Here is a 12,397-nt window from a genome sequence, read left to right as displayed (position 1 = left end):
GCGAGTTAGACTTACTAAAACAATGCACAATTGAATTTAACCCTTTTTACAGTACATGTTTATCAGTTGAATTTTAATGAAAGAAATATCTACAGATGGTATTTGTATTTTTCTCGCTTACGAAATACTTGCCGCATCTTTAACGCTCATTTTATTTCAACGCTCGTAGACTTCCAGTTGACGTTGTGACACATACCGCATGAAAAAGACCAATGCCGTCCAATTTCCAATATCATATAATGACTCGCACACCCAGGAAATCATTGACTGCGTTAGAAATCGTAGATATCCAAATATAAACACCAAATATATTTACAAGAAGCAAAAACCTTACCATCAACAAAGCACAGAGAGCCACTTGACTAACCGCCAGCTCTTAAAGCAATTAACGTTAAATTATCTCCTTTGAATTAACACAAGTCAATTAATAATACCCGTAAAAAAATAACAAAAAAACTAACAAAGTGGACCACCCACAGGGTCTACCCTTTAACCCTCTAATCTCGGCTGACTGCGCTAAAACAAGATTTAACCTTTAAAATTTCATTCGTAAAAAAACCAGATTAGGCCTTCATAAATTCATTAATAAAAAAAGACTTTATTACCTATTATGCTTACGATGCGTGTCTTAATTTCAGTGAACCTAAGCAGCTATCGGTGGTTCTGTGGTAGAGCGCTCGACTGCCAAGCCGAATGGCCTGGGTTCGAAACCTGGGTGGCGCATTTGTTTTTAATTAATAGAGAAACGCTAAATTAGAATTTCTTCGATGCAATAATTTCAATTTCAATTCTATTTCAATTAAACCAAAATTTCGTACTCTATTAAATACGCTTCCGATAAAGCTGAAGGTCTAGTTTTCAATGAAGCGTAACAAGTGTCGGTGGTTCTGTGGTAGAACGTCCGCCTGTCAAGCAGGAGGTCTCGGGTTCAAATCCCGCCCGTTGCGAACGCAAATTGATACTAAGACGAATACCGTGTACAACTGGTGGAAACCCTGCCATTGGACGTTGAGAGGTAGCATTGCACTCGGTCCGTCCCAAAGTCGTTAAGAAGAAGTTGGAGAGAAAACGCCCATACAAACACAACAGACTCAACATGCACAACCATCAGAACACAAACTCAACACTCACAACCTACGCATAAACATTACAAAAACGTAATACACTAAACCGTCATGACGGTGAGCGAAAAAACACCATCCAAACCAAACCGCGAATGAATCCGTTAACGCTCACCGTCACACGGTGGTTTTGCCAACCCTTCGAGAAACTGCGTACGCAGTGATTACACTTTGCACCGAAAATGCGAACGCGTTCGCAGGCCTGACAGACCCACAGACCCACAGACAGACACGGTGGTTGTATAACCCCTCCTAGGGGACTTTGTCCCCTCGGAGAGGTAAAAAGCGTATCCGAAACAAGATTTCACCTTTAAAATTTCATACGTAAAAAATGTAGACTTTAAAAACCATTAATATACTCTTCCAAGAAGCTGAGTTTATAATTTTCAAAGAAGAGTAACATGTATCGGTGGATCTGTGGTAGAGCAATCACCTGTCACGCAGGAGGGCTCGGGTTCGAAACCTGGGCGGCGCTTTCGTTTTTAATCAACAGAGAATACGCTACATTAGAATTACTTCGATGCAATAATTTAAATGGAACTCGAAATTTCGTTCTATTTATAGTAACAACCAAAATTTAATACTCTGTTAATTTGTAATAAACGCTTCCGCTAAAGCTGAGGGTCTAATTTTCGATTACGCGTCGGTGGTTCTGTGGTAGAACGTCCGCCTGTCAAACAGAAGGTCTCGGGTTCAAATCCCGCCTGATGCGATCGCAAATTGATACTAAAACGAATACCGTAAACAATTGGTGGAAACACTGCCATTTGGACGTTTATCGTAACCCTCAGCACTCGGTCCGTCCCAAAAAGTCGATAAGAAGAAGTTGGAGAGCAAAGACGCATATGCAAATTCAACACTCACAACCGCCATTACAGAAACCCAAAACTCACAACCGCCATAACAAACAAATCCAATATTCCTACACCACACATAAACATAACATTGCAACAAATTCCCATTACAACTGGGCCGAAACCGCAACGACGGCGAGCGTTAACGAAAAAAACGACCAATCCGCTCCCTACGCAACCGCAACTTTACCCGTTAACGCTCACCGTCAGATTGTTAATGAAAATTGTCAATATATTATATATAATATATATTTAATGCGCATGACCCTTTTTGTATCGTTTAAAATAAACCGATACAAAGTGGCTTAATCGGAAGTCAAAGTAAAGTATAGGGCCAATAATAAAGTTGCGTATTCTAGATTTACACCGTGTTACGGATAAATCCGAATAATTTATTCTATCGGTCCCTACGAGTTTAAAATGTCAAATGAACTATGGTCCTAAAAAGCCCCGTTTCAGAGCTCTCAAAAATGGGTCTGAAAAACACTCAACGCTAATGTGAAATCTTTATTCTTCCTTGACCCCAATGGTTTTCATAAATTTATCGGTTGTTTTTTAGCGAAAAAGTGATAAACAGATTGTCGAATATCAAAAGATCATTAAAAGATCGTTCAGGAGTATGCACCGCCAGTTTTTGAAATTAATAATTAGTCAATTTTCCTAGCTTAAATTTAGTAAATCTTTCAAGTTATTGATAAAATCAGCTAAACCCTTGCAGTGAGTGATACGCAAAAACCAAGGACACATAATGAAATTGTTAACATTTTTTACAAAAATAAAAAAATAATTTTACAACCACTATTCTAAATGCCCAACTTGGGCTCTAATACACAAATGACAACGCCTGTTAAATGATTGACGAACGTTTGCAAAGATTTCCGGTGTGTTATGAATAGTCTCACATTCATCAATTACGCGCTGCCATGAGTCGTCGACATCTTGGACTACGGTTTGGTAAACTAAAGACCTTTTCACACGAGCCAACTTTTCAAATTAAAATGCTGAGTCAGCAAAAATGGATCAGTGATCCATTTTTTTCTCGCGTACTTTTTTGGTGGATCAACTCATCGAACTTTTATTCACACGAACCAACTAGTTTACTCAACTCAAAGTTGACTCATCTAGTTGGATCAAAAAGTTGGCTCGTGTGAATAGACCTTAAGTCTTTGAGATGTCCCCAAAGGTAAAAATCGCGCCGGCCATGGAATGGCTCCTCCTCGTCCTACCCACCTGAATTTTTCATGGTGCGATGCGACAACAGCTCCGTGAGGGTTGTTTTGGCGCACTGTATCAACTTCTGCCCGTGGTTTATGGACAGTGCACAGGATGATCCTCTGTTCCCAAGTATCATCCTAGCACGCGAAGAGTCCAATTTCTCCCGAGTATAGCCAAAACAACCAAGACAGAGCGGTTGTTGCATCGCACCAAGAGAAATTCTCAACATCTGGTATGGCATTGTTGGAGACAATTTAGAGGAACCCTACTTCCTACACTCTTAAAAATAAAGGCGTTAAAAAGGTGTTTAAGGGTGTTATAATGGTTTGAAAGGGGTGTGAAAATGGTGTATATCCTCTTGTTAAAGGGAATATAACCTGCAAAGCAATCTTTACGGAAGACCCCTTCAATCTTCCAAATTTCCCTGTACAGTGGCGCCAAACATTTCTAAAACCAAAGGCAAGAGCGGCCAGAGCTGCAAACGTTGGTGTTCCACACCAAATACCTGAGGTTATATTCCCTTTAAGGAGTGAAAAAAGTGTGCAAAGGAGTGAGAGAGGTGTTAAAAGAGCATATAATAAAGATGTTTTATCTTATAAAATGGTGTTTAAAAGCGCCCTAGTAAAGGATTACCTCTACACCCTATACTACGAAAATGGAAACATAAATGGTATTAAAGCTCCTTTTAGGAAGGTGTAGTTACTCTTTTTATACTGTTAAAAACACCCTTTTGAAGATCTAAGTGACACCCATAAATGATTAAATTACACCGTATATGTTCTAATTAACACCTTTAAAGATCTGAATTAACACCTCTCGGGATCCAAATTAACACCGATTTGCCAAAGTGTTGTTGTTTGTGTGGGCATTTAGAATAGTGGTGGTAATTGTTTTTTAAACTGATAACAATTTCATTATGTGTCCTTAGTTTTTGCGTATCACCCAAAAGGAGTGTGGTGCAATGGAAACTAACTGCGGTGCATAGTACTACATTGAGGGTGCAATCGCTTAGGCGCGTTAAAATTATCAAATTCGAATACGACGGCGCTGTCGTTAAACTAGCCCCCCCCCCCAAAAAAAAATTTCGTTATTATTTTAACTTATATATTTCCTTAACGAGTGCGGTGCTATGAAATATCTCTGTGGTGCATGGCAGTGCATTCTTTTAGTCACGTTTTAATTATCGAAATCGAAAGTGGGAAGGGGCGTTCGTTAACAGCAAATATTTTAATTTTTTTAAAAGCTTGGAAAGAGCAAATTCAATTATATCTCCTAAAGGGGTATGGTGCAATGATAAATCTCTGTGGTGCATGGTAGCGCATCGTTGGTGCATTCGATTAGGCACGTTAAAAGTATCGATATCGAGAGTGGGGGTGCTACCGTTAACTTAGCACCCCATATGGTTATGACGAGTTCCTATTGAAGGAGCATGGTGCAATTAAAAACTCTGTGGTGTACGATGGTGCATGACGGGTGCATTATTAATAGAATGTGGTGCATAATGGGTGCAATTGAATGCAACCAATTTCAGGGCGATTTGTGAAATGGGGGGTGCCTTAACTCTGTCCCCGTGAAAAAGTGAAAAGTGAGACCCCAAATTTCCAAATTAATTTTTTTTCGCTAATTATTATGGTGCATAATAAATCGACTGTGGTGCATAATGGTGCGTAATGAGCGCATTTGAATGGTACCATATTTAGGGCGATTAGTAAAAGTGGGGCGGGCAAACGTAATTTTTCCCCTGCTAAAAATTGAAAATGGAAAGCCCAAATTCAAAAATAAATTATTTCTGCTAACTAGAATGGTGCATAATCAATCTACTGTGGTTCATAATGGTGTCTAATGGGTGCATTCAAATAGTACCTTTTCAGGGCGATTGGTGAAAGTGGCGGGCTAACGAAAATCTGTCCTAACTAAAAATTTAAAATGGAAAGCTCAAATTTAAAAATTAATTATTTCCGCTAACTACTATGGTGCATAATAATTCGACTGTGGCGCATAGTGGTTGCATTTGCATGGCACAATTTTTAGGGGGATTGGTGAATAGCTTTTGTGTAAAGTGGTTATTTTTACCGCAAATGTGTATATTTATTTACGGATTATTTCTGCCTTAAATCTTAATTAGGGCCTTATAGGCCATTTGAGGTTATGGCGTCTGTTTTTGTTTAGTTTTGGGGTGTCGGGGATATGGAGAGATCTGGGTCATTCCATGTGAAATCGACCAACGTCCCCACGGCACCATCTCCGATTTTATTGAAACTCCATACACAATTAAAATGAACATATTTAGGAAGAAATCCAAATTTTTAGAACCAAACTCTTATAACTTTTGGAGAAATGGTCTTTTGAAATTTGTTAGTGCACGTAACTTTTTTTGCGCCGTTTTAAAGTGCGATGTTTGAGCCTTTATTATTAATTAATATAAAGGAGTACATTTATGAAAAAAATTGTAACATTTAAAGACTTGTTGGAAATTCGCTTAAAAATATTAGTTTTGTACTGTGGGATATATATAATTTTTAAAAAAATGTCAAAGTCGGCGTAATTTTCACCGAAACTGCAAAATGAGATAAGCTAAAAGGTCAAGATTTTCAAATTTTTTCTTTACGGTTACTATAAAACTTTGAATATTTTTGCTAAAGGATGCCTTTCACCGGAAAATACATTAATATTCAGGATCTCAGTAAAACTTTTCCAATTTAACCTCCTTCAATATAGACGTTTTTACCAAAAACGTGAAAACATGGTAATACGTTTAGTGTTATATAGACTGTTGGGAAACTAAAAATAACATAAAATCTTATACCAATAAAAAGGCAAGATTTCTATCTACAACATGTAAAAATAAAAATGTTGACTATTAAGGTTTTTCTGGTCCAAATTTAAACGTCAACTTTGACCGTTTCTCAGATATTTATTTGTTGCTTTTGTACAAAGATACTATTTTGTCATAGTCTAATTTTTTTAGAACGTATTTTTTACAGTCTGAAGTTGTTTGCGGAGCAAGAATTGCTAATATGTTCTGTGACGGTATCCAACATACATCTATTCTGCGTGGAAAGCCCTTTCTGTTTCATGCAGTTTACCGAGACATCTTTCTGCTCTTCTGATCGTTCGATAACGTTTCCTACGTAACGTACCACTCTTCATCATAGGTACAAGCAATGAAAACCCCTGGTATGCAATCTTCCCATGATCAGGGGCGGCTGAAGGGCCGGGCAGCCCGGGCAACTGCCCGGGGCGCCGGTTTGAGAGGGGCGCCGAAATTGAGTTGCGCGCCTTTTTGGTTTACCAAGAATTGGATTTGTTTATAAAATTTTAATGAAAGCATAGCATAATTCGAAAAATCTTTAGCTAATTCCCAACGAAAATGTCCAACATCGTCGATGAACGTTTTTTCTCTACTATATACTTTAAATTATCCATAAAATTACAGTGGATAGTTCTGACGGATAAAGCATTTTCCTGGTATTTTCATTATAAACCAGGGTATATAATATGAAGAAGAAAAAGTGATTGGGCGATACTACAAGAATGGAAGGAAGCCCAAAGGAATACAGTACTTCAATGTACTTGCTTGCTATTATCAGTGTTCCTAAAATGTAACTTTTTTCGAATATAGGCCATGTCACTGGTAAATAGTGACAAATAATGGCAAATTTGACAAATAATGGCATATAGTGACAAATAATGGCATTTAATGACAAATAGGGAAAAAAATATATACTTGAGAAAAATAGCCAAAAAATTTTATATATTTATGCGAAAAATATACAAAATAGCCCAATTATTGGCAACCCCGCATACTATAATTACAAAAAAAAATGTTTTTTTATGGTATTTCATATGAAAACTTTATTAGTATTTTTACTTTTTCTATTATTTGCCATTATATGTCAATTTGTCACTAAAAATCATTATTTGCCATGACACTTTTTGCCACAATTTGCCACAATAAATGTCAGTTGGTATTTACCACCCCGGAACACTGGCTATTATGTTGTCGTTTATCCAGCTTTATGATAAATAAACTAGCAGGCCATCTTCAAGAATTCTATTTGTTTTTTAGGCTCTTATGAACCTGCATTCAATAATCTAAAATGCATTTAAATCGTTTTCGATGGCTAGTTCCAAAGCAGTCTATCGGTACGATTTATTTTGTCGTGTGTCCGTGGTTACAGTTAGTCTCTTCTATTTTACGAGCACGCGCAGAAAGCCATTTATTAGTTTAATTAGATAGATATTAATTAGAGTAACGTTGAATTGAATTAAGATGTCCGAGAAAAAGAAGCATTCTGGTTCATTTTATAAAAAAGGAAATGAAGAGAAGCCGTTGAAGCAGAAAAGCAAGCGACAGCTTTGAAAAGTCCATAAGTGTAGGCCTTAAAAAAATCCCGAAAAATAGTGTTTTAATTAAGTTGTTAAAGGAATTAATGTAAGGAAAAAATAATTAAGTTTACTAAGGAGAAACCGTGAGTTTAAAATAAAAATATACATAATTATAATCTTTAACTCACGGGTTCTTCGTAAACTTAATTCTTTTATTTCACATATATTAAAGTTCTAAAGTTTTGAAGTATTTTAATTCCGACAAAATGCGATGCTCATCACGTCAGAGTAGAAGAGAAGGTCAGCTTAGAGCTGACCTAAATATTTCACGTGTGAAGTTTACGCGGTTTGGCAGGGACTTCAGGTGGTCCGGGAGAGAGTTCCAGTCCTTGATGGAGGAGGGAACAAATGCGTGCTTGCGAAGCTTAGTTTTCAGATAGGGGATAAGAGAGGATTGGCTGGTTTTCAAACCGTGGGGGGTACGCATCCACGATGATATTGTATGTGCGATTGGTGAAAGCGCCCCATTCGCTTTATTGATGATGGAGTTTATCGCCACAAGACGTTTGATGCGGCGACGCGACGCGAGAGTAGCCAGTTAACATTCTTAAGTACTTGTGAGATACTGGTGTCCCATGAGTACGCGACCGATGTGGCAAAACGGAGGCCTTTCGTTGAACCATTTTGAGTTTGTGGGTTTCCGCCGCCGTGTGTGGGGACCACACGGTCGAGCAGTACTCCAAAATCGGAGTGGCGTAGGTTTTTATGGCCAATGCTTTCGGGGGAAAGGAGCAGCCGTGGAGGGTTCGGCTGAGGAAGCCGAGAGCTCGGTGAGCCCTAGAGACAGTCATAGAAACGTGGACATCCCAGGAGAACGTGGATGTTAAAATAACACCGAGATACTTGAAATCTTGAAAGTGATCGATGGCCGTGCCTTCAACTTGGTACCCGAAGGAGGTGGGTTAAAACCCTGGGCGGTGAAGGCTTAGCACTTTGCATTTTTTCGAGTTTAGTTTCAGCTTCCAGTGGCAGCTCCAGAGCATGATTTGGTCGAGGTCCAGCTGCAGGGTGTCGTGATAGCCAGGACAGCAAATTGCTCGAGACAGGGTGACGTTGTTGTCGTAAATGGACAAACGAGAGAATACACCAGAGCCTACGTCATTGACATAAATTGTGAAGGGAAAAGGGCCAAGTACTGAGCCCTATGGTACGCCTGAAGTTACGGGATACCAATCTGACTCGGCACCAGGAAGGACTACACGGAACTCACGCCCCTCCAGGTAGGAAGCTAGCCACCGTAGAGTGGGGCCGCGTACGCCATAGCTATGTAGTTTCGAAAGAAGAAGCACCGTGTCAAATGCCTTTCTGAAGTCTAGGAAGACCACATCCACTTGTGGGGCGGTCTCCAGGCCAGTAGACCAAGCGTCCACGCTGGAGAGGAGCTGGGTTTCGGTACTGTAACCGCGGCAGAAGCCGTGTTGGGCTGGAGTAATGGCATTATGGAGCTCCAAGTGGGTGGTGACGGAGGAGGTGTCAACGTGCTCAGCAACCTTTAAGGAAGTCGTGGTCCCCGAGACCTGGGCGGTGTATCACGTCGCCAACAACTCCTGCGGGAGACGAGAGCGCTAAGTCGAGAATGCTTTCACAGGAAGACGTAGTTCTGGTAGCACTTAGAACGTGCTGCGTGTAGTTGCACGAGAGCACAGTGCACAAGAACTTCGAATCGAGAGTTAAAGGGGCTGGTAACAGTTCCAGTCTATGAATTTATAGTTGAAATCGCCAACTACTAGGAAATCAGAGACACCCTGGGACAGCTTTTCAAATAAGGTGTTGACCCGGGCAGAATACGACTTATTGGACGAGGGGGGACAATAGACGCAAGCGACCCTCAGACATTTGGAGCCCATAGTAAGTCGCACTACAACCGCCTCAACGGTATCCTCGGAGCGCACTGGATAAGATTTTATGCTATTGGCGACCGCGATCAGGACACCACCACCGTGTCGATTTCGGTCGTGACGGTATACGGCAAAGTCCGAGCCAAATATTTCCGAGAAATTATCGAGGAGTCCAATTTGGTCTCAGTTAACGCGACAATAGCAGGGCGGAGAGTTGAGAGGTAACCCCGGAAGGCCGGGATTTTATTGCAGAGCTATTCCATTTTGGCGAAGAGGAGTATTGTGTTGGTCGTAGATAGGTCTGTTATCAGAACTGTAAATTGAGTTACATATAGAGACTATATACACTTAAGTAATGGAAGAGTCTAAATTAAACTAAACAACTTTTTAATGCAACTAATCAATACAGGATTAACACGGAACCAGGGGCGAGCTGTTACTATTTAGCTTTTGGCGCGGTGGCTAACTCTAGCGCTATTGGGGATCACAAGAGTAAAGAAAGGGGCTTTCCCTATTAGAGACGCTAGCGCCATCTAACCTAATACGTAGAACATAACAACTCCTCCCTGTTTACATTGGAAGTTACACTTCAAACTAATATAAAATTACAAAATCAAAATAGGAACTTAATCTTTAAGTTTCACATATTCTTAGTAGTTATAGAGAACTTAAGCTTAAAGTTCTTGGCAGTTAACCATAAAGTTAAAGATTGAGTTTAATAGGGTGTTTTATTAAACGACCAGAACGGCGAAGTGGAATTGTTGCAGTATCGTTGGCCGTTTCAGTGGCGTTGGAATTTTCACGTCGGAGACTAGAGGTATTAGTTATTTGTCCATTGCTCCGGATAGGTGTTTTTTCGACGGTAATAGGAATAGGTGTAGCTTGTCTCCTGGGTGAGACACTTCCGCGTTGAGGTAGTTGACTAGGACTACTCTGACTTTTAGGAGGCTTGGGATAGGAAAAAGATTGGTTTGGAGAAGTGGGAGCTTGAACTGCTCTTTCAGCTACAGATTCAACTCGTTCGATTATTTGATCTTGATGTCTTCTCCAAATGGCGTTTTCGTTGGTCTGTAATCGGTAAGACAGTGGTCCAGTTCGATCGATGACTTTTGCTTGTGTCCAGGTTGGTTTAGTTTCTCTGTAGTCGCGGGCGTAAACTGAATCACCGACGTTAAACGACGTATTCCTTGAAGAATGCTGATCTCGCAGTAAGACTTGGTATGTCTGTTGAGATCTGACTTTAGCATTGACATCAGGTTTTAAGAGAGTAAGACGTGTTCGTAAGTGTCTCTTTAAGAACAAATTCGCTGGGGTTTCTCCAGTCGCTGCATGAGGAGTGTTTCGGTACGACATTAGAAAATCGTCCAAGTGTCGCTGTATAGATGTCGATGTATGCGGGTGTTTGAGATTTCGTTTCAAAGTTTGAACGAATCTTTCAGCTTGCCCATTCGTCGAAGGATGAAATGGGGCGGAGAAAGCGTGTCTAATTCCGTTAACTTTAGTAAATTCGGCGAACTCTGAACTTGTAAAATTAGATCCGTTATCGCTAACGATGCACTCTGCTAGTCCAAATCGTGAAAAGATATTTGTTAGGAAATCGATGGTGCGTTCGGAGGTTGATGATTTGGTCATGTAGACTTCCGGCCATTTTGAGTAGGCGTCGACAGCAACGAAAAACATATGGTTGCGAAAAGGTCCGGCGTAATCGACGTGAAAGCGCTGTAGCGGTCTGTCAGCGTGTATCCAAGGATGCAATGCGCTTTTAGTCGGGTTTTTTCGTGAAAGTTGGCATTCGGTACACGATTTAACCTGGTTTTCTAGATCGTTGTCTATACCTTTCCAATAGACAAAACTACGCGCAATGGCTTTCATATTAACGATACCTGGATGGTTGCGATGAAGCTCTTCCAAAACTTTCAGTCTGCACTTTGGCGGTATTACAACTCGCATTCCCCGTAATAAACGCCCTTGGGTTACGGTAAGATCATCTCTCCTGGAGAAGTAAAACTTCAAATCCACCTCCTCTTTCTTTAAAATCGGCCATCCGTTCAAGGTATACTCCAGTACTCGAGACAAGGTCGGATCGTTACGGGTGTCTTTTGCGATATCGTGACTGGTCAGTGGCATGTTGCTCAGCTGATTTAGATTAAATAGCTCTGCGCCGTCGTCTTTTTCAAGTAATGTAGTTGGCAAAGGCAAACGTGACAAGGCGTTCGCATTGGCGTGTCCGGAAGCGGGTTTGTACTTAATTGTGTAGTTATGAGCTGATAAAATCACGGCCCATCGCTGCAAGCGGGACGCAGCCAAAGTTGGAATACCAGAATGGTGACCAAAAATTCTTGTTAAGGGCTGCTGATCCGTGTAGAGAGTGAAATGTGCACCATAGAGGTAAGCGTGAAACCTCTTAATACCGAATATTAAGGATAAGGCTTCTTTTTCAACTTGCGCGTATCTCTGTTCGGTTTTCGTCAGAGTCCTAGAGGCGAAAGCTATCGGGCGTTCGTCGCCGTTAGCCATAGTATGTGCCAGAACACAACCGATACCATAGGGCGAAGCATCGCATGACAAAACGAGAGGTAAATTCGGACTATAATTTACCAGTACGTGACTCGAAGTCAGTTCATTCCTAATATTTATAAAGGCATCGTGGCAAGCTTCAGTCCATTTCCACTGTTCGTTCTTATTCAAGAGTTTGTGCAACGGATATAGCTTCATACTTAAATTTTGTATGAATTTCCCATAATAGTTCACAAGTCCTAAAAACGACCTTAGTTGAGAAACATCAGTTGGAATAGGTGCATTTCTAATAGCGTCGATCTTCTTGGTAGTTGGGTGCAAACCCTTCGAATCTATGACGTGTCCTAAACATTCTAGAGTGTCCACAAAAAGGTGCACTTTTCTTTTCGCGCACGCAGACCATAGTCTTTTAATTGCTGAAGTATTTTATCCAAGTTTTCCAAGTGTTCCTCATCCGTTTTAC

This window comes from Leiobunum rupestre, chromosome 11 (genome assembly GCF_980474605.1).
Source record: "Leiobunum rupestre chromosome 11, qqLeiRupe1.1.hap1, whole genome shotgun sequence".
Taxonomy (NCBI): Eukaryota; Metazoa; Arthropoda; class Arachnida; order Opiliones; family Sclerosomatidae; genus Leiobunum; species Leiobunum rupestre.
This window is presented reverse-complemented; position numbering follows the sequence as displayed.